Source organism: Rattus norvegicus, chromosome X (assembly GCF_036323735.1).
Source record: "Rattus norvegicus strain BN/NHsdMcwi chromosome X, GRCr8, whole genome shotgun sequence".
Lineage (NCBI taxonomy): Eukaryota > Metazoa > Chordata > Mammalia > Rodentia > Muridae > Rattus > Rattus norvegicus.
In genome coordinates this window covers 105,127,666-105,153,825 of record NC_086039.1, presented here as the reverse complement: position 1 = coordinate 105,153,825, position 26,160 = coordinate 105,127,666, and the positions used below count along the sequence as shown (strand labels likewise).

Below are 26,160 nucleotides of genomic sequence, written 5' to 3'. Positions count from 1 at the left end.
AATACTCTCTTATTACCATAGTGATTTTATTGATAAGAGATTTCAAAAACCTTGCCTCTGGGGCTGGAGAGATGGCTCAGCAGTTAGAACTCTGATGCTCTTGCAGAGGACCCAGGTTCGATTTTCCAGCTCCAATAAGGGAGCTTATAACTGTCTGTAATTCCTCCTGCAGGGGATCCAGCGCCCTCTTCTGGTCTTTGCAGGTACCAGGTACACATGTGGTGTACAGACTTATAGGCAGTCAAGGAACACACACACACACACACACACACACACATACAACACACACACAATAATTAAGTGAAACTAATTTTTAAAAATCATTTCACCTATCTAATTGAAACCTTTCATAGTTTGACTACCACCTCTCTACCACCCCACTCCCAACTTCTACTTCCCAGTCATCACCGTTCTAATTTCTGTCTGTGACTGTAATGGATTTAGATTTCACAGAGGTGAAAACATGCAGTATTTGCATTTCCCTAAAAGCCTGGCTTGTTTCGCTTTGTATAGGAAGAATCTGTAAGTGTTATACATTGCATCATGTCCTTTTTGCTTTGAGACACAGTCCCACTATATATATAGTCCTGAAATGATCTGGAATTGGCTATAGACACCAGGTTTGCCTATAACTCACAGATAGCCTTCTGCCTCTGCTTCCCAAGTGCTGGGATTTAAATACTGCACTACCACACCCTGCTGTGTCTCAGCTCTAGAAGCAGAAACTTTGAGTTTAAAACGAATAGAAAGTTTTATAGCACTGTGTTTCAGGCTCTTTAATTAATTAAAATTTTTAAATGTAAAAAAATTACATTTAATTTTAAAAAACATACAAGCGGGAGAGTATTTAACAATTACTAAAATGTTGTTGGGGGTTAAGTGAAAAATGAGTGTGTAAGCGCTGTTCCATTGTGTACAGCTCCTAGATTAGCTCTAATCATTTATTGTTTACTCTCAGAATTTATATTCTGTGAGACAGTACTATCATTTTCATGAATTATAATTTCTAGTTCAGTCCATTGCTACTTTTCTTGTTAGCACATTAGAGGTATATATTTTTAGTATGCCCATGCTCCAGAAGAGGAAGCAATGGAATAGTAGGCTTCAAAGGTTTGATCAAGATGTCCTGGTTCTGCTACAAAAATAAGTGGACAGTCCAACCTAGAAATTCTGGCCCTGTGCTTCAGACATGCGGGGAGAGTTAGGTATGAGACACAAAAATGGGAAACAGAGAGTAGAAATTTAAAGATTCAAGATGGGGGCTGGAGAGATGGCTCAGCGGTTAAGAGCACCCGACTGCTCTTCCAGAGGTCATCAGTTCAATTCCCAGCAAGAGAAATGCTTTCTGTAAGGCGCTTTCTGGTGATGCTTTCTGTGGTTCGTGCGTTGTTCAAGTACACATCCCTGAGTATAAAGATTCAAGATGAACACATCAGAAATGGCACATTAAAAGTCAGGGTTGGTCCAGCTGCTTAAATGAATCACAATAAACTGCTCTATAAGAAAATTAATTCTCACATCAGAATGATTGGTAAGCTTCCAAATCAACCTAGAACACAAATTGGGAGAAAGGTTCAACAGATGATAAAGGGACAGGCCCAGTTCTTGTTTTAACATAAAAGATTCCAAGTACAAGAACAGGTTGGCCAATGCCTTGGCCCTATAGCCAATTGCAGGCCATTTCAGTGCCCTGGAACTCCCAGGGATCAAGCCCTGACTAGAGTTTGGAGATGGCTGGAGAATCGGGAGGTGGCTCTCTCAAGCTGTGTCTGAAGCAAACTTCCAGCTACGCCTCTGGAAGGGATCAGAGGCTACAACAGACAAGACCAGGCAGGAGATCAGAGGCCTTTTTTTTCCCTCTCAAGGGGAGATTGAGAAGGGACCACTGAATAGAGGAAGTAAGAGATGGGCCTAACTCTTGACAATCATTGATGATGTTCCTGAGGGGGACCCATCACTGTTTTTGGTGCTTGGATACAAAGCACCACTCAGTTGTTCTTGATGAAAGAAGGTGACACAGTGTTGAAGGGAGCATTGAGATTCTGGAGAAGTTTGTTGTTGGTGCCCAGAGTCCATACTCTGGGGATCCCGTTGGGATGAATTTTATGCAGTGTTTTAGGCCACTGGTTCAAGATTTCCACTACTGGTGGGAAGAGTCTTCTGAGTGCCAAGCCTATGCTAAGTGTTGCATTTGAGGCTCTGGATGAGCAGAGGAAGTAAAGATTTATTTTTTCTCCCTTTCCAGCCTGCTAGTTGCCATCTAATTTCCAGCTCAGGAACTGACAAAGTTTAGAGGGTGATCTGTTTTCTGACCTACTGCAGACACCAAACTGCCCCAGGAATGGGTCTGAGTGGACTCGTTGGTGTGGTGCTTTAAGATACTTCAAGGAGGGTTTGGGAAGTTAGCTTGTTATAGAAATACTATACCTTCACAGTGAGAAATGTCACCCTGCACACTTAAGAGATTAAGGGAAAAGCTCTTTCCAGAAGAATCCCAGCCAGGTGTTGCTAATGCCTAAAGAGGAGGAGGCCTTCAGTAAAGGAATGTGCTAACTTACACCTTAGGCATATTCAATTCACAGTCTCTGCAATCCTTAAATTTCCTTCAGGTCCAGGCCCCAATTTACACTTTGAACAATTTAAGAGGCAGGAGCCTGAAAGTCTGGCCACTTAGGCAGATGTGTGACTTACACAGCAAAGACTTTGCCAGAGTTAATTTTAAGTATGCTGGAGTTCTTCCTGAATAGTTGTTATCTGCGTTGGGTCACCTTGACCACCTGCCTGAATCTAGCTTTTCCTGATAAGACCCCAAGGGACTTAATTAAAGCCCATGACTTGATTGATGTGACCCTGCAGCAGTGCAGGCACAGCTCAAAATAGATCCTGGTGAAGATAGTTGCTTGAGGGAGGGACCTAATGTCCGGTCAGTCCTATTCTCAAACAGACCTGGTGAGCACACTACTCATCTCTGAGGTATTTTGGAGGAATCCCTCCCCGAGCTAAGTTCTGCTTTCTCTGGTTTAAGGTCTCCTAAGAAAATTGGTTAGTGAGGCCTTTATAACACTGGCTCTATTACTTTGAATTTCTTCTGCATCAGTCTCCTGGATAAGAATTGTTGGTGTGCACGAGATCTGTCAGACACTGGATCACCAACCAGGCAGCATACACCAGCTGAGATGAGGTCCCCAACACATATACAGCACTGGACTCCCTGGTCTGGGTTCAGTCAGAGAAGATGCACCTAACCCTCAAGAGTCCAGAGTGAAGAGCAGGACATTCTAAATCCTCCTCTGGCGTCCTACTCCAATACAGAGTTTTTAAAAGATTCTGAAGATAAACCCCATTCATGTAGAGATGGGGTATCTCAAACGAGACGTTGTTCTCTTGAGATGGGGTGTCTCAGTAAACTTGGGGTAGGCTAGCTGGCATCAAGTATCCATGGATCTTTCTGTTGGGTGCTAGGGTTTTGAACTAGGGTCCTCATTTTTTTGTTTTTTATTTATTTGTTTGTTTATTTTTACACTCCAGATTTTTTTCCCTTCCCGTTTCAACACCCCCCCCAGGATCCCACCTCCCATACTAACCTTTCCCACCCACCCACCTCCAAGAGGATGTCCCAACTCCCACCCCACCAGACCTCTCCACTCCCTGGAGCCTCCAGTCTTTTGAGGGTTAGGTGCATCTCCTCTGACTAAACCTAGACCCTGCAGTCCTCTGCTGTATATGTGTTGGGGGCCTCATCTCAGCTGGTGTATGCTGCCTGGTTGGTGATCCAGTGTCTGAGAGATCTTGTGCACACCAACAATTCTTTTTTTTTTTTCCCGGAGCTGGGGACCGAACCCAGGGCCTTGTGCTTGCTAGGCAAGCACTCTACCACTGAGCTAAATCCCCAACCCCCACACCAACAATTCTTTTTTTTTCTTTTTCTTGGAGCTGGGGACCGAACCCAGGGCCTTGTGGTTGCTAGGCAAGCACTCTACCACTGAGCTAAATCCCCAACCCCCACACCAACAATTCTTTTTTTTTCTTTTTCTTGGAGCTGGGGACCGAACCCAGGGCCTTGTGGTTGCTAAGCAAGCACTCTACCACTGAGCTAAATCCCCAACCCCCACACCAACAATTCTTAAACCAGAGAAAGCAGAACTTAGCTCAGGGAGGGATTCCTCCAAAATACCTCAGAGATGAGTAGTGTGCTCACCAGGTCTGTTTGAGAAAAGCTAGGATGAACAGTTCTTTTAATCAGGACTGACCGGACATTAGGTCCGTCCCCCAAGCACCTATCTTCACCAGGATCTATCTTGAGCTGTGCCTGCACTACTGCAGGGTCACAGCAATCAAGTCATGGGCTTTAATTAGTTCCCCTCTGGGCAGGAAGAACTGGGTCCTGGAAGTAGGGAGGGTGGAGGGCCTGGCCGGAAGAAAGATTAAAGGCCCTGGTTGGTAAAAGAGTTTCACAGAGCTGCCAAGTTTCAAACATTTCTAAGGCATGAATCAGACCACAGGTCGATGTCAAGGTCTAAGTAGTGTCAATACATAGGCCTGATGAAAAGCTGAAGCACAAGCTGCTGCCAAGAGCTAAGGAATTCCTTGTTTCCTAGGTCCAAACAAAAGTAGGACTGCGTGCAAAGACCTCCGGTCTTTAACGCTAGTCACAGCAGTTCTTAGCTCGGCCACCAGATGGAGCGCTTCTCCCTAACAAGGGGAACTGGTTCTGAGCCATCTAGAGTTTCACTGCAAATCAAATTTCTCCCAAGTTTGCTTTATCTCCTGACATAGACAGTCTATGGAATTAGGTGTGCATTAGGCAGAAGACTAGTGTAGAGGGGAGAAATCAGCACCAGAGGAAATGGGAAATTCCTCACTGTGTCACAGGCTGATACAAAAGCAAGGTCCACCCCACGCTAAAACTGTCTTGACTGGGGCTGTGCCTTCAGAAGCCAGAGCAATCCCCAAGAATCCCTGTGTAGTTTCCTCAGTGCATCTGTGGAATGAGCAGAATAGCCATCAAGTTTCCCATAAAGGCAAGTGGGAAACACAGAAGAAAAGGAGTTCAACAACTTGCATTTAAAAGGACCAGTGGTCTTGCCACTGAAGGGAAATGAATATATCAGAAGAAGTGCTAATAATTGGAACTTACTATACCATGGTATGATAACACACAGCTTTTGGCCCAGAACTCCTGGGACTGAGGTAATAGATTTCGTGAACTCTGGAACAGACAGAGGAGATAATGGAATTCCCCCCATCAGGATCATTTATGAGCAATTCTTCACATGTCTATTGACCATATGTGTAGGTATGTCTTTCTTCAAGAAATGTCTATTGAAGTCTGTTCATTATTAAACTGTGTCATTTATTTCATTGCAACTGAGTTCTCTGTTTGAGATAGGGTTTCTCTGTGCAGCCCTGGCTATCCTGGAACTCGGTAGACCAGGTTAGACTCATACTCAGAGAGATCTACCTGGCTCTGCCTCCTGCATGCTGGGATTAAAAGCATGCACCAAGGCTATCCAGTGCAACCAAGTTCTTTATAGATTTTAGCACTAGCCTGTTATTTGATGTGTGGCTTGTAGATAGAAACTTCCTCATGACCTTGAGGTTGTCTCCTTACTCAGTGTTCTTGGTTGTGCACTCCTATTTGTTACTCTTTGTCTCCTAGTTGCTTTTTTGGTTAAATCCCCCATCGAATTCATTGTACAGACCAATGCCAATTTTTTCCCAGTATTTTTTTAGGTCTCTTTTTCAGTTTTTGGTGTTTTGTTTGACTGTAGAACAAAGATAATCTTCTTAAACAAAGGAGTTTTTTTTTTTCAAGTTTGCCTAAAACCATACACGTTTAAAATGACAAATTACCAATTTCTAATGAAAATCCCTATCTGAGTTATACTCAAGTGGTAGTCATTTACAACAGGGCTGTTGTTCCCACTTCTGATATCAAGAACATGAAAGGGATGTTTCTAATTTCTGGTAAGTTATGTCAAAAAATACATTTGTGACAATACCTGACAGAGAAAGATTAATTGTAAGATTAATTATCATCAGAAGTTATAGTCATTTTTTTAAACTCGGGGCGATAGACTCAGAAGTGCAATTGCAGCAGGTTTTTACCTCAGGTCCTCTTTCACAGACTAGCCTTAAAGAGGTTCTAGAAAGAGGCAACCCACAGTTACACCCACCAGTGAAACTCCCACCAACCTGTAAATGGTCCAGACACATTTCATTAACTATAGACTCCCACTAGGCTCCCTACCAGATCTCTCCCCAGATTACAAAACAAATAAAATTCAGCCTTCAGGACACAAAATAACAACAGAACATCCAAACTGGCCTAGATAGGTCTGGTTTGTTTTTGTCCAGAAGGTCAGGAAGATGTTAAGATTGAAGCCATGCTTTAAGAACTAAAAACCTTCCTAGAAAGGCTGGGTTGGAAGTGAAAAGTTTCTGTAGAAGAGCTCTAATAGTTATGAAACACTAGGAGAAAGACTTCTTTTCCTGTTTAGGTAACTGGAGGCTCCTGGGGCCTATGTCTAAATCTTCATGTGTATAGTTCCTGATTTTTTTGCTTCATGTTTTGAAAATGTTTTTTAGATGGCTTGTATTTAACTTAGGGTCTCATACCTGCTAGTTACGCACTCTACCACTGAGCTGTCTGAACCTCCAATTCTTCATTAATCTTCTCTGTAAGTTGTAACACAGCTAAGGACAAGGCAGGGACATAGAGAATTTCTCCTCAGCTTTGGCCAAAATTCTATATAAATTAATTTGCCTGTTTTATACAGATGGATTTTTGTATTAATAATATATACAAGCATTTGGGCCCAAAGCCAGGCCTTATAGCCGGAGAATCTATCAGTTGGATGGACAGTGTACTGGAGGCTTTAGAATTTCAGGATGCACAATAACCTCATTATTGAGCCAGTTATTATTGAGCCTTATTATTAAGCCAGTCAGTCAGTAGGACAGACAGACAGACACGCTCACGCGCTCACGCGCTCTCGCTCTCTCTCTCTCTCTCTCTCTCTCTCTCTCTCTCTCTCTCTCTCTCTCTCTCCCCTCTTGAAATGCCCATCGTGAGTGATCTCCTTGTTCCCCAGGTCCTGATTTCTCCTCTCTGCACTAATCCTCTGCCTTATGCACACCTATTCCAATACTGTCTGTGTGAGGAGGTAAAGCAAATTTGAGAGAATTTTTGACTTTGTAGCACTTTCACTTAAAATTGGCTATGAGGCAGGAATGATTGAGTCTTCTGGAAGGCATCTCAGAAGAACGTATCCTAAATTTTCTTTAGTCACAGGCTTATTTACTAGAAGTTACAAGGGTGTGTTTGCTTTCTTTTTAATCATTACTTGACAGGAAAATATCATATTTCCAATAAACTGTATGAAAATTTCATTCTCTTAATGTGGTAGAATTTAGATTGTAGGCATGCATGCATGTGTAACTCTCTCTCTGTGTCTGTCTGTCTTTCTCTGTCTATCTGTCTGCCCCGTGTGTGTGTGTGTGTGTGTGTGTGTGTGTGTGTGTGTGTGTGTGTGTGTGTGTGTTGGAGGCAAGATCTTTTCAATGTAGCCAGACTGACCTGTACTCACTGTATCCCTGATTCTGCCTCTCCAGTGCTGGAATTATACCACCATACTTGACTTCAGTTCACTTTTAAATTATTTTATAATTTCTATATGTCAATAGTTTTTGTGGGTGCCTCATTATTTCAGTTAATAAGAATAGTACATTTTTGGATTATTCAGTTAGTGAACACTCAAAGATATCAGCTAAAGACTACTACTCCAATAGCCCTGGTGATGATAAGCTACATAGTGTCCCTTGTCTCATTCATTGTAAAAGTTCATGTCAGTTTCTAAGCTTATAGAGATTTATAATTGTGCTTTCTTCTCTTCCAGGTAGATACCCAGTGCTGTCAACATGGAGTTTCCACAATGTGTAAGGTTTTCAAGTGTGACTAAGGAATGGAAGTATTGGGCTAAGGAATGGTAAAAGTCCACAAATATCAGTGTTTTCAACCATTATTTAATTGCTTTCTTAATTATTAGATTGTTTTGTGCGTGCGTGCGTGCGTGTGTGTGTGTGTGCGTGTGTGTTTGCGCTCACACTCACAGTATTGGGGATTGGTGCAGCCCATAGTTCCTGCTAGGAAAGTATGTCATTTACCAGTATTATCTGTTTGGGGAAGGTTATTATTCTGCCTTTTAGAAAGCACTTATGCATAGGCCTTATTCTGGTTAGGGTACAATCAATTGGTATATGAAATAGTAATCTTGCCATGTGAGGATGTTGAGTCCAAACTTCTTAGCAGTAGTCAGGATTTAAACTAATAAAGAATGCACAGTGTGGTTTCTTCTCATGTCTTGAGAATTATCTGAGGCTAAACTGTGTTCGTGAGCAGGGTATTGGATGAATACCATTGGCACCAAATAAGACCATGTGCTTTGCTCCTAACAGATAATTTCTTTGTCTGTGGCCATGGAAGCCATCCCTTAAACCCCATAGATAAACTATTTCCACCCTCAGTTATAAATATTATTTTTGATCCCTAGGAAACTCTGTAAGATATGAAGAAGAATATAATTAACTTAAATGCCTCATTTAACATTTCACTTAAAGGCTTTGTGCCCTTCCAGAATTTTCTAAATATGGTCAGAGTTCTCAGAATAAAATGTATAGACACTGAATGAAACAATGCTAAGTAGCCACCAGGGGGCGAAATTGTCTATGGATTTAAGCAGCACAGGCCAAAAAAAGGAGCCTCAGTTCAGCCTAGACGCCATGTTTATGTCTGTATCTGATTTTCTGTCAAGACTACAAAAAGGTCAAGTGGTGATTCTATTTCTCTTTATTCCCTTGGTTTTAGAATACTTCTGTTCCTGTCCAAGGCTGCTGTGGGAGCCATGCGGTGCTGTGCCTGCTGTGTCATTACCAGGTAGAAGAGAGAAATGATGCTGCGTTCTTCTAGCTCTTCCGCTGTTAGGATTCTAGTTCCCGCGTCTCTGATCACCTCTGGATTGGCCACCATAGGAGTGGACTTAAAGGATGAAGAGAAAGGCAAAACTAACATTTTTTTGAGACACCAGATACTCTAATTAGAAATACAGTATTATACCTTACCATAATTGCTATAAAAATATGAGACCCAGAAAGGTTAATTTGTTGTTTTGGCTATCACTTTAATTTAGCAATTATTATTAGGCATTGCCAGTATGATTACACTTATAACTGCCCTAGGTCGTCAGTCCTGTAGTCTTTTCAGGCAACTTGAAGGTAACATTCATTTTAGAGTACTTTCTTCTATACTGCTAGAAGATACAGACATTTCAAATGGCAATACTGATAGGAGACATAAAATCCAGAATATTATAATCAAATATCTGGCCAGTGTTCAGACTTAACTTGGTTGTGCCATTTAAAGAGAATTTGCAGTTGGTTTACTTAAATCATGATCCAGACAAGGTTCATACACTGGATTCACTTGCAGTGTGAACTATGAGGCATTTTATGTAAAGGAAATGAGAGTAAAATACTCAGTTGAATCAGGTAGTCCTCTTGTTTAGGAAGCTATAATATTTGTCCTTAAGGAACTCTGTCTTGGGTTTCTATAACGCTCTATAAGTATATCCATCGCAATCCTTGTATTATTAGTGTGTGTTTATGCATGAGTCCTCATTTAAATGAGTAACTTCATTTAAAGGCAAGTCACAGTTCATCTTCAACACTACACTTTTTGTACCTAGCGTAGTTACTGGTACATACAAGGAAGCAGCATACTTTTCTTGAACTTGGGGGTAGGAACCAGTGAAATCTTTATAGCATGGCTTTGCCATGATAAGGTTTTCCCTGGAGGTAGATAAAGGTTGCTAGTTGTTTTGGAACTATGGAAGAGTGTAAGCAGGGAGGAGCCTATTGCAGAGTTCACACTAACAAGATTGATGATCAGAACTGAACTAGGGTGATGACAGTGAATATTAAGGAAAGACCATGGGCTGGAGAGATGGCTCAGTGGTTAAGAGCACTGACTGCTCTTCCAGAGATCCTGAGTTCAATTCCCAGAGACCACATGGTGGCTCACAACCATCTTTCATGGGATCTGATGCCCTCTTCTGGCTGAACACAGCAACAGTGTACTCACATATATTAAAAATAAACAGAAATAGCTAGTCACATATATTTATTAAATAATAAATAAGAAAGAAAGAAAAGAAAGAAAGGAAGAGAGAAAGAAAGAAAGAAAAGATCAAGTGGAGAGTTACTGACAGGGCAGTTTGCACAATTTGGGAACTATTAACTATGTGGAGAATGGAAGCTCCATGCTTAGGTAATGGTGACAGCCCTTGAAGAATCCAAGCAAGACAGGGAAGCAGGTTTGGGGTAGGGAAAATCAGTTCAGTTTGGACCATGCTAAAGTTGACATGACTACTAGGAAGTTTTTAATCTATCAGAAATTGGGAGGTCAAAACTTAAAAGAGAAGTCAGGAGTGAAAATTGGGGCATCTATGGGGACATAGATGGGGCTTAAAATGATCCTCCATCATTCACAGATAGAATATGTAGTGGAACAGGAAGTGAGACTTAAGAAACCCTTACGTTTATCAAGTAAAAAGCCAAGAGGAAGATGGAAAAGGAGTAGTCATAGACATTGGAGAAAAACCAAGATACTGTGGTGTCATTGCATCCAAAGAAGAAGCTTCAGGAAAGAGCACACTAGGAGCATGGGGCACTTTACTGACAGTCAGGGAGGTGATGGTAAGGACAAGTCCTGTGTGGCTGACATATATACAGTGTTGTGGCAGGAGGTGAGCCTAGAGGTCCTGACCCAAAACAAGCTTGATTATGAGGTTAAAGGACTCTGGGCTATGTTTTGTAGGTAATGGAGAATCATCAGTGGTTTTCAGACACGGAGGACCTGATCAGAGCAAGGTTTTACAAAGGTTTTATATGCTGGGGTGGTATGGTAGATCCTATACAAGCATGGGACTGAAGACAGAAATCATCAAATGAAATGGAGGGACACTTAGGTTGTGGGCAGAGGCCCCATCTTTGAAGATCCTTAGCAGATAAAATTGGCAAGGCCTAAAAGCAATAGTGAACACTCAGTGTGCCATATCGTAATTATTAATAACTATGTGAATTATCTTGTCAAATCCTCACAACAAACTTAAGAGATAGATAAGCATCATTAATGTCATTTTGTTCTTGATAAAACAGGAACATAAGAGATAAAGACATTGATAAACAGAAGAGTAATTGGAAGAACTCTATATATGAAACTGGTGGTTCGGCTAACTGTTCCAGTAGCTCAAACCTATGGCCTTCCACAAGTACTCTTATTACTGACCTTATCTCCAGCCTCGTTTTATTTATTCTTTTATTTTTAGAAAAGATCTCACTGCCTACCATAGGCTGACCTTGAATATGTTCTGTAACCTAAGCAAGTCTTCAATTTGCTATCCTCCTGCCTCAGTCGTTCCAGTAGCTGGAATTACCAGCCTATGCTTCTAGGTCTGGCTGTGACATCCATTCCTTTTGCCTTGATTAGCTGTGGGAATCGAGAAGAATGTTATGAGGTAGCAGGCTTGGTATAAGTTGCCAAATATCCAAATCACAATGGGTGGAACAGGATGGAAATTATTCACATTTCTTAAGGGTTTACTGTCCCATCATCTCTACAATGTGATATTTGTTCTCAGGATACTAGAAACAACGGCAGCACGCACATTCACACTATAAGCAGCAAAATGCAGCATGGGAAAAGGAACAGCATGGGGGATAGCTAGCTGTTTCTGCTTTAAAAAAATTCAGGACTGTGATATTATCTAGAATATTGGCATGTAAGTGCCACCAATTAAAGTCGAAAACACAGGAAACCTGTTAGACGTGTGTGTACATGGGTAGAGGTAGGGGACAACTTGTGGAAGTCGGGTCTCCCCCTTTACCATTACAGTGTGTTCTCTCCTTCCACATTGCGGGTCCTGGAGATTGAAGTCCAGTGGTCAGCCTTGAGGCCATCCCTTTTCACCCTGAGCTATCTCTTAGACTTCAAATCAATTAAAGTTCCATTGTCTGTTGGACTACCATTTCTGTCCAGCCATGCAATTCTAGTGGTGTTTTCCAATCACTGTCTTGTCTCCCTAACCATAGTTGACTTGATTGGTTAATGCATGGCTTTGCCATCTAGGGCAGACAGTCATAATTCTTCTCTTTGATTGTCTTTTCCTTAATTGGAAAAAAATAGTGTGTTCTAGTCTCTCTCTCTCTCTCTCTCTCTCTCTCTCTCTCTCTCTCTCTCTCTCATTTATTTTTGTGTGGCCCAGCTATGGGGTGTGTGTTTGGAAATTTCTGGTGGCCTTTTGCACCATAGGAAGGAAACTTGTCTAAAAGAATGTCGTTTTCAGGCTGAGCAACTGAGAGCTTCCCATCGGTGTTCAAGTCTCCAGTCTTGCTTGCTCTTGAGTCCCATCCACCTAGGATGGATTACCTATGTTACCGTCAATAGATTTTTTTTCTTTTGCATTGAGTTTTTGTCACTTGCAATCAAGAAAGTTCTGATTAAAGCTCTACTGTAAAGGACAGTTCTGGACTCAGTGTAGATGTGTTTAGCACTTATGTGTCAGAAGGGTCATAATAAATAGAAACTAGAAGCAAGAAGACAATTTGCAGAACTATTACTAGTCTCTCTGAAAACTGACAACCACAAGCCACAACATTAGAGGCTTCTGTAGTCCTGGCTAGGTTTGCTGTGCCCTCTTCTAGATAGTTGAACAGCTGCCCGCATTTCAGGCTGGTCATCTTTAAATGGTTGTTTCCTATTCAGATGAGCATATTTCCCTCTGTGTCTTTTGGCATTGTTACAAAGCTGCTTAAAAATCCTTGTCTTCTAATCTGCCATGTTGGTCATCTTGGGATCAGCCTTTTTTAGTGCCTTTATATTCACAAGTCACAGTCTCCTGTTTCCCGTGTAAATCCAATCATTCAAGCTTGTCTTGTGGATCTAAGACTGTTTGAAATGGATACCCTTATGCCGTAGGAAGAGCATTGAGATTTGTTCGTGTTTTAGTAGGGAGTTAGTGAAGAACAACTGCAAATGAGTTTGCTTAGCTTTATCTGGGCTATTTAGAGATGGTACTATGTGTGCATAATTCAGAGGTCAGCAAGAAACTGGGCAGTTTCTATGCAGAATTTAGCTCCTCCATATCAGGCTCCCTCCATCCCAGGATTTTATTGTCAACGCTTTTCAGCTTGTAGGAAAACCCAGAACTCTGTCCTCCAGTCGTTACGTCAGTAAGGTCCAGTTTAAGTCACCAGTCAGGAATAAAATGCCTTAAAACTGGGGGTGTCATCTAGTTCTGACCTTTTCTATGAAATGCCACTTTTCTGTCACTTTTTTACTGCTTTGGGTTATTTGTCAATACTTGCATGTAGCTTTTTTTTTAGTCTTCTCCAGAGTATACAGTTGTTTTATCTGAACAAAGGCCAATTTCATAGGAGCTACTTGGGAAATCAAAGCCTCTGTGGGCTGGGTTACATAACTTGAGGCACACACAGCATGAATACTCTAGAGACATAGCAAAAATGTAAACCTAGTATGCTGACTGGTTCTATGTCAACTTGACCCTAAGCAAGAGTCATCAGAGAGGAAGAAGCTTCAATTGAGAAAATGACTCCATGAGATCCAGCTGTCAGGCATTTTCCTAGTTAGTGATAGATGGGGGAAGACCCAGCCCTGGGCTTGTGGCCATTTGTTCTCTAAGAAAGCAGGCTGAGCAAGCCATGGGGAACAAGTCAGTAAGTAGCACCCTCCAGGTGCTCAGCATCAGCTCCTACCTCCAGGTTCCTGCTCTGTTGGCTAGTTCTTGTCCTGACTTCCTTTGGTGTTGAACGACAATGGGGACGTGTAAGCCAAATAAACCCTTTTCTCCCCACTTGCTCTTTGGTCATAGTCTTTCATCACAACAGTAGCCACCCTAACTAAGACATCTGGGATCTGCATGTTTGATTCAGCTAATGTGACTTGATACAGACAGGGTTTATAACCATGTAAGGTAAAGGTGATACGTTCAGTTGGCATGCTTAGAGGAATGAGAAGCTTGATAATTGTCCACTAGGGGGCTCTCGTGAATTCAAATTGCCTCACCATAAACAGGTAAAATTCCACAGCAGGTAATCTAATACCTCTTCCATGAGTACGTTCAGGGATCAAGTATCCTCTACCCTAATATCTCTGATTTTCAAAAGCAATGTTAAATGAGCTCTAGTGAACTGTAATTTCTGTGCAGCTGTAGGTCAGATGGACAGAGCAAGCCTCTCACACAACCCTCTGCCAGATCTGGTGTCTATGATAGAAAGGAGGGGATAAATAGACAAGTTATTTAAAACCTTAACTAGGGATGAGTGACATAGCATATAGGGGAAGGGATGTTAAGAAGGAAACCCAAACTTCTCCTTTAGGCACACAGAAATATGGTAAATATACAATTAAAAAGATTAGAAAAAAACAAGTTTAAGGAAGGTGATGTTTCAGCTTTGGCCCTGTTTGAAATATCTGTGAGGCATCTAAGTAGATGCACAGGAATTTGGGAAACTGGGGAGATCTCTGGAATAGAAATCTACATTGAAGAATGCCCAGTAGAGAAGTGATAGATGAGGCTATGGATATGAATGAGATAGTCGGATAGAATGTGCCAAGTGAAAAGAGAATTGATGATACAGCCTGGTTAGAGGGCAGAGAATAATCAGAGGGTCAGTTTGGGAAATTGAAGTCACTATAAAAGGGGAATTAGAAAAGGTTGTATGTAGAAGTAAAGGAGACGTTCATCCCAGTGGTGTTCAGTAGGGTCTAATGCTGTAAAAGCAAGCATTGTACACAGAACATATCAGATCTAACAGCAAACAGTTTATCTTCATCTCACATTTGTAGTTGGAATGCAGTGTCCAAGAGCATGATCAGTTTGCAATGACTTACAGAGTTCATAGGGGTGGTAAACTGCTTAGAGGTGGTATCATGTAGCTCCTGTTAACCATTCTTCTCAGTAGCCATCCCCCCGTGTGGTCCCATGCTCTCAAGTTTAGTGCGTTCTGTAAGTAGTTTTAACTGATAGTATGTATGGAACTGATGCTACTTGTTTACAGATAAGTGTAGCTCACGCCCCTCATCAAAGAGCCTTTCAACCAGGTGTGGTGGTGCATTTCTTTAATCCCAGCACTGGGAGGCCAAGGCAGGTGGATCTCTACTAGACTAGGCCAGTCATGTCTACCTACTGAATTCCCGGCCAACTCCCATAACATAATGAGACCCAGTCTATACAGGCACATGTGTGTGCACATACACACAGATAAATAAACAAAAAGCTTCCATTTATAACAGATAGAGGTTAATATAGAGATACAGAAATCCCCAAGTGGTCAGATCGCAAAGACTAAGTGCCTGTGGGATGCCCAAGTCCAACTGATAGGTCTGGAATGGCACCCTACAGCCAAGGCTGAGGGAAAAATCCCAGAAGGGAAGGTAGGAAGTGAGAAGCACAGGACCGAAGTATCTGTGGTTTAATACTGTCCCATAGACATGTGGGCATGACAGAGGAAAATGTATCCATGAACTCTCAGCAGTGTCTGCCTGAACAAAACCAGCATGATGACAGCACCAGTTGACCTGCCACCACATGGTCCCAACTCCTACATCACAAGCGGCAAGTGGCCAGTGGCTGATAAGATAGGGTGAATGAGTTTCCTCTAGGGATGAACTTTCACAGAGGCTGTAACTAATAATTAAAGGAGAGGCTGTAGTTGAAGACGGGGAAGAGAGAGAGGAGAAAGAGAATACTCTTGCACGAAGTTCCCCCAAGACACTTAAAAAAACAATAGGTTGTAAGCCACCTCATACCTCTCACTGTAGCCTTTTGGTTCCATGAACAACCATATGAGAAGTCTGTCTTGCTAATCAGGATAAGTGGAGGATACTTGAGATGACATGGAAAAGGAGCACCCTGGTTAATCCCAGGTTTCTAGATCTGAACAGGCATGTGAAAGACACCATCTGGGCCCCTCCAGACCTATTACTGACCAGCTAGGTACCATGGAGTGGCCTAGTAGAAAAGAAGCAGAGTAAATTTAAACCACAAGGGAATGGCCTGATAGCAGCTGGGTGCTCCTATGCAATTGAAGGAATATTTTACTTGAATAGTACTTTGACATGATGTATTTATATTCTTATTCTAATTTTAAGGTACAGGTGTTTTGCCTAAATATACATTTGGGCAGCACATACATGCTTGGTACCTCTGAAGGCCAAAAGAGGGTGTCCTCTGGCACTGCACTTACAGATATTAGTGAGCCATCATGTGGGTGCTAGGAATCGGACCTGGGTCCTCTGCAAGAGGAGACCGTGCTTTTAACTGCTAACCCATCTCTCCAGCTCCTGAGGGGACTTTTTAAAAATAATACTGATAGATACATGGGACTGTGTACAATTAATAGGGGACTTTGCTATAATGATGGGATGTGCTTGGAAACGTGCATATACAGATAGGGAAAAGCTAGGAGGAAGAAAAATTGAGATGCAAAAGAGGAAGGAGATAGCTGATGTATAAGATATCTAAGAAGGGACGATGAGATCCAAACTCTGCTGATGGAACTGAGCTTTGTACTTTTTGGCCTATTTTTCCTTTGTTTTCTTCTTTGATATTTTCTTTATTTACATTTCAAATGTTATCCCCTTTCTGATTTCCCTTCTGGAATCCCCTATTGCTTCCCCTCTGATGCTGCCTCTATGAGAGTATTCCCCCACCTACCCACCCACTCCCTCCCATCTCCCCACCCTGGCTTTCCCCCACACCTGGGAATTGAGGCTTTACAGGGCCAAGGGCCTCACCTCTCATTGATGCCCAATAAGGCCATCCTCTGCTACATATGTGGCTGGAGCCATGGGTCCCTCTTTGGTTGGTGGTTTAGTCCCTGGGAGCTCTGGGGAGTCTGGTTAGTGGATATTGTTGTTCTTCCTATGGGGTTGCAAACCCCTTCAGCTTCTTCCATCATTTTTCTAACTCCTTAATTAGGTACCCTGTTCTCAGTTCAATGGTTGGCTGCGAGCATTCTCCTCTATATTTGTCAGGCTCGGGCAGAACCTCTCAGGAGACAGCTATATCAGGCTCCTGACAGTGTGGACTTCTTGGCATCAGCAATATTGTCTGGGTTTGGGGACAGTATATGGGATGGATTCCTGGGTGGGACTGTCTCTGGATGACCTTTCCCTCAGGCTCTACTCCATACTTTGTCTCTGTATTTCCTCCTGTGAATATTTTGTTCTCCCCTATTTGGTCTTCCTCCTTCTTGAGCTTCATGTGGTCTGTGGATTGCATTTTGGGTAATTTGAGCTTTTGGGCTAATATCCACCTGTCAGTGAGTGCATAACATGTATGATCTTTTGTGATTGGTTTACCTCACTCAGGATGAAATTTTTTCTAGTTCCATCCATTTGCTTATGAATTTCATGAAGTCATTGTTTTTAATAGCTGAATAGCATTCCATTGTGTAAATATACCATATTTTCTGTAACCATTCCTCTGTTGAAGGACATCTGGGTTCTTTCCAGCTTCTGGCTATTATAAATAAGGCTGCTATGAACATAGTGGAGCATGTGTCCTTGTTACATGTTGGGGCATCTTTTGGATATATGCCCAGGAGTGGTTTAGCTGACTCCTCAGGTAGTACAAAGCCCAGTTTTCTAAGGAAACTCTAGACTGATTTCCAGAATGGTTGTACCAGCTCGAAATCCCACAAACAGTGGAAGAGTGTTCCTCTTTCTCTACATCCTCACCATCATCTGTTGTCATCTGATTTTAGCCATTCTGACTGGTGTGGGGTGAAATCTCAGGGTTGTTTTGATTTGCATTTCCCTGATGACTAAGTATATTGAACATTTCTTTGGGTGCTTCTTGGCCATTCGATAATTCTTCAGTTGAGAATTCTTTGTTTAAATCTGTCCCCCATTTTTAATAGGGTTATTTGATTCTCTGGAGTCTAACTTAAGTTCCTTGTATACATTGGATATTAGTTCTCTATCAGATGTAGGATTGGTAAAGATCCTTTCCCAATCTGTTGCTTGCCGTTTTGTCCTAATGACAGTGTCTTTTGCTTTACAAAATCTTTGCAGTTTTATGAGGTCCCATTTGTCAATTCTTGATGTTAAAGCATAAGCCATTGGTGTCTTGTTCAGGAAATTTCCCCCAGTGCCCGTGTGTTCGAGTTGCTTCCCCACTTTTTCTTCTATTAGTTTGAGTGTATCTGGTTTGATGTGGAGGTCCTTGATCCACTTGGACTTAAGCTTTGTACAGGGTGATAAAAATGGCTCGATCTGCATTCTTCTACATGCTGACCTCCAGTTGAACCAGCACCATTTGCTGAAAATGCTATCTTTTTTCCATTGGATGGTTTTGGCTCCTTTGTCAAAGAACAAGTGCCCATAGGTGTGTGGGTTCATTTCTGGGTCTTCAATTCTATTCCACTGGTCTATCTGTCTGTCTCTATACCAATACCATGCAGTTTTTTATCACTATTGCTCTGTAATAGTGCTTGAGTTCAGGGATAGTGATCCCCCAAGATGTTCTTTTATTGTTGAGTATAGTTCTCGCTATCCTGGTTTTTTTGTTATTCCAGATGAATTTGCAAATTGTTCTGTATAACTCTATGAAGAATTGGATTGGTATTTTGATGGGGATTGCATTGAATCTTTAGATCACTTTTGGTAAAATGGCCATTTTTACTATATTAATCCTGCCATGAGCATGGGAGATGTTTCCATCTTCTGAGATCTTCTTCAATTTCTTTCTTCAGAGGCTTGAAGTTCTTATTGTACAGATCTTTTACTTGCTTGGTTAAAGTCACACCGAGGTATTTTATATTATTTGGGACTATTATGAAGGGTGTCGTTTCCTTAATTTTTTTCTTGGCTTGTTTCTCTTTTGTGTAGAGGAAGGCTACTGATTTATTTGAGTTAATTTTATACCTGGCCACTTTGCTGAAGTTGTCTATCAGCTTTAGTAGTTCTCTGGTGGAACTTTTGGGATCACTTAAATATACTATCATATCATCTGCAAATAGTGATATTTTGACTTCTTCCTTTCCAATCTCCTTTTGTTGTCTGTTTGCTCTGGCTAGGACTTTGAGAACTATATTGAATAAGTAGGAAGAGAGTGGGCAGCCTTGTCTAGTCCCTGATTTTAGTGGGATTGCTATAAGTTTCTCTCCATTAAGTTTGATGTTGACTTCTGGTTGCTTGTATATGGCTTTTACTCTGTTTAGGTGTGGGCCTTGAATTCCTGTTCTTTCCAAAACTTTTAGCATGCAGAGGTGTTGAATTTTATCAAATGCTTTCCCAACATCTAATGAAATGACCACATGGTTTTTTCTTTGAGTTTGTTTATATAGTGGATTATGTTGATGGATTTACCTATATTGAACCATCCCTGCATCCCTGGGATGAAGCCTACTTGATCATGATGGATGATCGTTTTGATATGTTCTTGCATTGGGTTTGCAAGAATTTTATTGAGTACTTTTCCATCAATGTTCATAAAGGAAATTGGTCTGGAGTTTTTTCTTTGTTGGGTCTTTGTGTAGTTTAGCTATAACCGAAGTTGTGGCTTCCTAGAATGAATTAGGTAAGACTGAACCCCCAGTGAACTAGTCTATGGGGGGAGGGCGGCAATGGGGGGAGGGTTGGGAGGGGAACACCCATAAGGAAGGGGAGGGGGGAGGGGGATGTTTGCCCGGAAACCGGGAAAGGGAATAACACTCGAAATGTATATAAGAAATACTCAAGTTAATAATAATAAAAAAAAAAAAGAATAGAATGAATTAGGTAATGTTCCTTCTGTTTCTATTTTGTGGAATAGTTTGAAGAGTATTGGTATTAGGACTTCTTTCATGGTCTGTAGAATTCTGCAATAAATCCATCTGGTCCTGGAATTTTTTTCGTTAGGAGACTTTTAATAACTGATTCTATTTTTTAGGGGTTATGGGAGAGTTTAGATGGTTTATGTGATCCCGATTTAACTTTGCTACCTAGTACCTGTCTAGAAAATTGTCCATTTCTTCCAGATTTTCTAGTTTTGTTGAGTATAGGCCTTTGTAGTAGGATCTGATGATTTTTTTAATTTCTCCAGTTTCTGTTGTGTGTCTCCCTTTTCATTCCTGATTTTGTTAATTTGGATACTGTCTCTGTGCCCTCTGGTTAGTTTGGCTAAGGGTTTATCTATCTTGTTGATTTTTTTTCTCAAAGAACCAGCTCCTGGTTTTGTTGATTCTTTGTATAGTCCTTTTTGTTTCTACTTGGTTGATTTTAGCCCTGAGTTTGATTATTTCCTGCGTTCTACTTCTACTGGGTGTATTGGCTTCTTTTTGTTCTAGAGCTTTCAGATGTGCTGTCAAGCTGCTGACGTATGCTCTCTCCTGTTTCTGCAGGCACTCAGAGCTATGAGTTTTCCTCTTAGCACTGTGTTCCATAAAGTTGGATATGTTGTGCCTTCATTTTCATTGAATTCTAAAAAGTCTTTAATTTTTCTTTATTTCTTCCTTGACTAAGTTATCATTGAGTAGAGCATCGTCCAGTTTTCATGTGTACGTGGCCTTTCTGTTGTTTTTGTTATTGAAGATCAGCCGTAATCCATGGTGATCTGATAGGTGATCCTGTTTTGTGACCCATTATACGGTCATTTTTGGAGAAGGTACCCTGAGGTGCTGAGAAGAAGTTATATTCTTTTGTTTTAGGATGAACTGTCCTACAGATATCTGTCAAATCCATTTGTTTTATAACTTCTATTGGTTTCTCTGTGTCTCTGTTTAGTTTCTGTTTCCATGATATGTCCATTGCTAAGAGTGGGGTGTTGAAGTCTCCCACTATTATTTTGTGAGGTACAATGTGTGCTTTGATCTTTAGTAAGGTTTCTTTTATGTATGTAGGTACCCTTGTATTTGGAGCATAGATAGTCAGAATTGAGAGTCTTCTTTTTTTTTTATTAACTTGAGTATTTCTTATATACATTTCGAGTGTTATTCCCTTTCCCGGTATCCGGACAAACATCCCCCTCCCCCTCCCCTTCCTTATGGGTGTTCCCCTCCCAACCCTCCCCCCATTGCCGCCCCCCCCCAACAATCACGTTCACTGGGGGTTCAGTCTTAGCAGGACCCAGGGCTTCCCCTTCCACTGGTGCTCTTACTAGGATATTCATTGCTACCTATGAGGTCAGAGTCCAGGGTCAGTCCATGTATAGTCTTTAGGTAGTGGCTTAGTCCCTGGAAGCTCTGGTTGCTTGGCATTGTTGTACATATGGGGTCTCGAGCCCCTTCAAGCTCTTCCAGTTCTTTCTCTGATTCCTTCAACGGGGGTCCTATTCTCAGTTCAGTGGTTTGCTGCTGGCATTCGCCTCTGTATTTGCTGTATTCTGGCTGTATCTCTCAGGAGCGGTCTACATCCGGCTCCTGTCGGTCTGCACTTCTTTGCTTCATCCATCTTGTCTAATTGGGTGGCTGTATATGTATGGGCCACTTGTGGGGCAGGCTCTGAATGGGTGTTCCTTCAATCTCTGTTTTAATCTTTGCCTCTCTCTTCCCTGCCAAGGGTATTCTTGTTCCCCTTTTAAAGAAGGAGTGAAGCATTCACATTTTGATCATCCGTCTTGAGTTTAATTTGTTCTAGGCATCTAGGGTAATTCAAGCATTTGGGCTAATAGCCACTTATCAATGAGTGCATACCATGTATGTCTTTCTGTGATTGGGTTAGCTCACTCAGGATGATGTTTTCCAGTTCCAACCATTTGCCTACGAATTTCATAAAGTCGTTGTTTTTGATAGCTGAGTAATCTTCCATTGTGTAGATGTACCACATTTTCTGTATCCATTCCTCTGTTGAAGGGCATCTGGGTTCTTTCCAGCTTCTGGCTATTATAAATAAGGCTGCAATGAACATAGTGGAGCACGTGTCTTTTTTATATGTTGGGGCATCTTTTGGGTATATGCCCAAGAGAGGTATAGCTGGATCCTCAGGCAGTTCAATGTCCAATTTTCTGAGGATCCTCCAGACTGATTTCCAGAATGGTTGTACCAGTCTGCAATCCTACCAACAATGGAGGAGTGTTCCTCTTTCTCCACATCCTCGCCAGCATCTGTTGTCCCCTGAGTTTTTGATCTTAGCCATTCTCACTGGTGTGAGGTGAAATCTCAGGGTTGTTATGATTTGCATTTCCCTGATGACTAAAGATGTTGAACATTTCTTTAGGTGTTTCTCAGCCATTCGGCATTCCTCAGCTGTGAATTCTTTGTTTAGCTCTGAACCCCATTTTTTAATAGGGTTATTTGTCTCCCTGCGGTCTAACTTCTTGAGTTCTTTGTATATTTTGGATATAAGGCCTCTATCTGTTGTAGGATTGGTAAAGATCTTTTCCCAATCTGTTGGTTGCCGTTTTGTCCTAACCACAGTGTCCTTTGCCTTACAGAAGCTTTGCAGTTTTATGAGATCCCATTTGTCGATTCTTGATCTTAGAGCATAAGCCATTGGTGTTTTGTTCAGGAAATTTTTTCCAGTGCCCATGTGTTCCAGATGCTTCCCTAGTTTTTCTTCTATTAGTTTGAGTGTGTCTGGTTTGATGTGGAGGTCCTTGATCCCCTTGGACTTAAGCTTTGTACAGGGTGATAAGCATGGATCGATCTGCATTCTTCTACATGTTGACCTCCAGTTGAACCAGCACCATTTGCTGAAAATGCTATCTTTTTTCCATTGGATGGTTTTGGCTCCTTTGTCAAAAATCAATTGACCATACACCTGGGTTCATTTCTGGGTCTTCAATTCTATTCCATTGGTCTTTGATAGTCTTCTTAATGGACTTTTCCTTTGATAAGTATGAAGTGCCCTTATCCTTTTTGATAACATTTGTTTGAAAGTCAATTTTAGTTGATGTTAGAATGGCTACTCCAGCTTCTTTCTTGGGGCCATTTGCTTGGAAAATTTTTTCCAGCCTTTTACTCTGAAGTAGTGTCTGTCTTTTTCACTGAGGTGCGCTTCCTGTATGCAGGAAATACTGGGTCCTGTTTACATATCCAGTCTTTTAGTCTATGTCTTTTTATTGGAGAATTGAGTCCGTTGATGTTGAGAGATATTAAGGAATGGTGATTGTTGTTTCCTGTTGCTTTGTTGTTAGAGGTGAGATTATGTTTGTCTTTCTTCTTTTGTGTTTGTTGCAAGGAGATTACTTTCTTGCTTTTTCTAGGATGTATTGTGTTGGAGTTTTCCATCTATTATCCTTTGTAGGGCTGAATTTGTGGAAAGATATTGTAAAAATTTGGTTTTGTCATGGAATATCTTGGTTTCTCCATCTATGTTAATCGAGAGTTTTGCAGGATACAGTAACCTGGGTTGGCATTTGTGTTCTCTTAGGGTCTGTATGACATCTGTCCAGGATCTTCTGGCTTTCATAGTCTCTGGTGGGAAGTCTGGTGTGATTCTGATAGGTCTGCCTTTATATGTTACTTGACCTTTTCCCCTTACTGCTTTTAATATTCTTTTTTTGTTTTGTGCATTTGGGGTTTTGACTATTATGTGACGGGGGGGGGGAGTTTCTTTTCTGGTCCAACCTATTTGGAGTTCTGTAGGCTTCTTGTATGTTTATGGGCATCTCTTTCTTTCTTTTTTTTTTTTTTTTTTTTGGTTCTTTTTTTTCGGAGCTGGGGACCGAACCCAGGGCCTTGCGCTTCCTAGGCAAGCACTCTACCACTGAGCTAAATCCCCAACCCGGGCATCTCTTTCTTTAGGTTAGGGAAGTTTTCTTCTATGATTTTGTTGACGATATTTACTGGTCCTTTGAGCTGGGAGTCTTCACTCTCTTCTATACCTATTATCCTTAGGTTTGATCTTCTCATTGAGTCCTGGATTTCCTGTATGTTTTGGGTTAGGAGCTTTTTCCGTTTTGCATTTTCTTACATTGTTGTGTCAATGTTTTCCATGGTAGCTTCTGTATCTGAGATTCTCTCTTCTATTAATTGTATTCTGTTGGTGATGCTTGCATTTATGGTACCTGATCTCTTTCCTAGGTTTTCTGTCTCCAGGGTTTTCTCCTTTTGTGATTTCTTTATTATTTCTATTTCCACGATCCTGGATGATTTTGTTCAATTCTTTTACCTGTTTGGTTGTGTTATCCTGTATTTCTTTAAGGGAGTTATTTATGTCCTTCTTAAAGTCCTCTATCATCATCATCATGAGATATTATTTTAACTCCGAATCTTGTTTTTCAGGTGTGATGGGGTGTCCAGGACTTGCTGTAGTGGAAGAATTGGTTAGCCTTGGGTTTTGTTGCTTATGTTCTTGTGCTTGCCTCTTGTCATCTAGTTATCTCTAGTGCCTGCGCTTGTTGTCTCTGACTGGACCCTGTCCTTCTTATGACCCTAATTGTATCAGAACTCCTCAGAGTCCAGGAGTCTCTGGGATTCTGGGATCCTGGGATCCTGAGTGTGTCAGAACTCCTGTCAGTCAAGCTGCCTCTGAGATACTGAAGTCCTGGTGTGACCAGTCTCTTCAAGAGCGTGGGAGATCTCCTGGGAGTCAAGCTTTCTCAGGGTGTTGCAGGAGTGAGTGGGGGGAGGTCAAAGCCCTGAGTTTGCTCTGAGCACAGATAAAAGCTGTACAGTGCCACATGTTGCTCTGGGAGTTGTGTTTCCAAGGTTCCTATATGGGTCCCAGTTATGCTGGGTGTTAGGGAAGAAGTTGTGATCTCAACTGTGTCCTTGAGTGTGTCAGAGCTCCAGTGCTCCTGGTTGTGTATGATCTCCTGGGAGTTTAGCTTCCTCTGTGATTCTGTGATCCTATGCTCCTGTGATTCTGTGTTCCTGTGATCCCAGGGGTGTTAGTGTACTTGGGTGATAGGCTTCCTGTAGGTGTTGTGGAAATTGGTACGGAACTAGCGCTCAAGGTCTGGTCTGCTCAGGGTACAAGTTCAGACTGGAAGGGACACCTGAGGCTGGCTGGGCAGGGGTTCCAGCATCCATGGATCCCAGGGGACTCAGTCACTCCAGGTGTTGGGACAGATGTTGTGTCCTCCTCACCTATGATCCTAGATGTGTTAGCACACCTGGGTGATGGGCTTCCTCTGGGTGTTGTGGGAATAGGTGTAGAACCAGTGCCCAAGGTCTGCTTAGGGAGTAAGTTCACACCAGAAGAGCTCAGCTTTTTTTGTTAATTGGATATTTTTTATTTATATTTCTTATTTTTTTAGTTTCTTTCTTTTTTTATTTTTTAGATATATTTCTTTACTTACATTTCAGATGATATTCCCCTTCCCAGTTTCCTGTCTATAAGCCCTCCTTCCCTCTCCTTCCTCTTCCCCTATACCGGTATTCCCCCCATACTTCCCCCTTACTACCCCTCCCCCATATTCCCCTGCACTGGGGGCTCCAACCTTGGCAGGACCAAGGGCTTCCCCTTCCACTGGTGCCCCAACAAGGCTATTCTCTGCTACATATGTAGCTGGAGCCTTGGGTCAGTCCATGCATAGTCTTTGGGTAGTGGTTTAGTCCCTGGAAGCTCCGGTTGGTTGGCATTGTTGTTCTTATGGGGTTGCAAGCTCCTTCAACTCTTTCAATCCTTTCTCTAATTCCTCCCAAGGGGGTCCTGTTCTCAGCTCAGTGGTTTGCTGCTAGCATTGACCTCTGTACTGGACATGCTCTGGATGTGTCTCTCAGGAGAGATCTATATCTGGTCCCTTTCAGCACACACTTTTTAGCTTCATCAATCTTATCTAGCTTTGGTGGCTATACATATATGGGCCACATGTGGGGCAGGCTCGGAATGGCCATTCCTTGAGTTGCTGCTCTAAATTTTGCTTCCATATCCCCTCCTATGGATATTTTTCCCCTTTTAAGAAGGAGTGGGAGCATCTGCATTTTGGTCATCCTTCTTCTTGAGTGTCCTGTGATCTGTGGACTGCATCTTGAGTAATTTGAGCTTTTGGGCTGATATCCACTTATCAATGAGTGCATTCCAAGTGTGTTTTTCTGTGATTGGGTTACCTCACTCAGGATGATATTTTCTAGTTCATTCCATTTGCCTATGCATTTCATGAAGTCATTGTTTTTGATAGCTGAGTAATATTCCATTGTGTAGATGTACCACAT

At 41.8% G+C, this 26,160-nt stretch overlaps 1 long non-coding RNA gene across 5 annotated transcripts in view; it reads left to right on the top strand.

Annotated features, from left to right (window-relative positions):
• The window catches only part of LOC108349241 (uncharacterized), a 50,121-nt gene that overhangs the window by 17,811 nt on the left and 6,150 nt on the right, over positions 1-26,160 (top strand). For 2 of the 5 annotated variants that reach the window (XR_010061548.1, XR_010061547.1), the window contains exons 5-6: positions 7,903-7,988; positions 8,867-8,935. This is a non-coding gene — a long non-coding RNA (uncharacterized LOC108349241). Of the gene's footprint in view, positions 1-7,898; positions 7,989-8,866; positions 8,936-26,160 lie in introns of all 5 variants that reach the window. The other 3 variants (XR_001842749.2, XR_005498572.1, XR_010061549.1) reach the window with 3 other exon arrangements.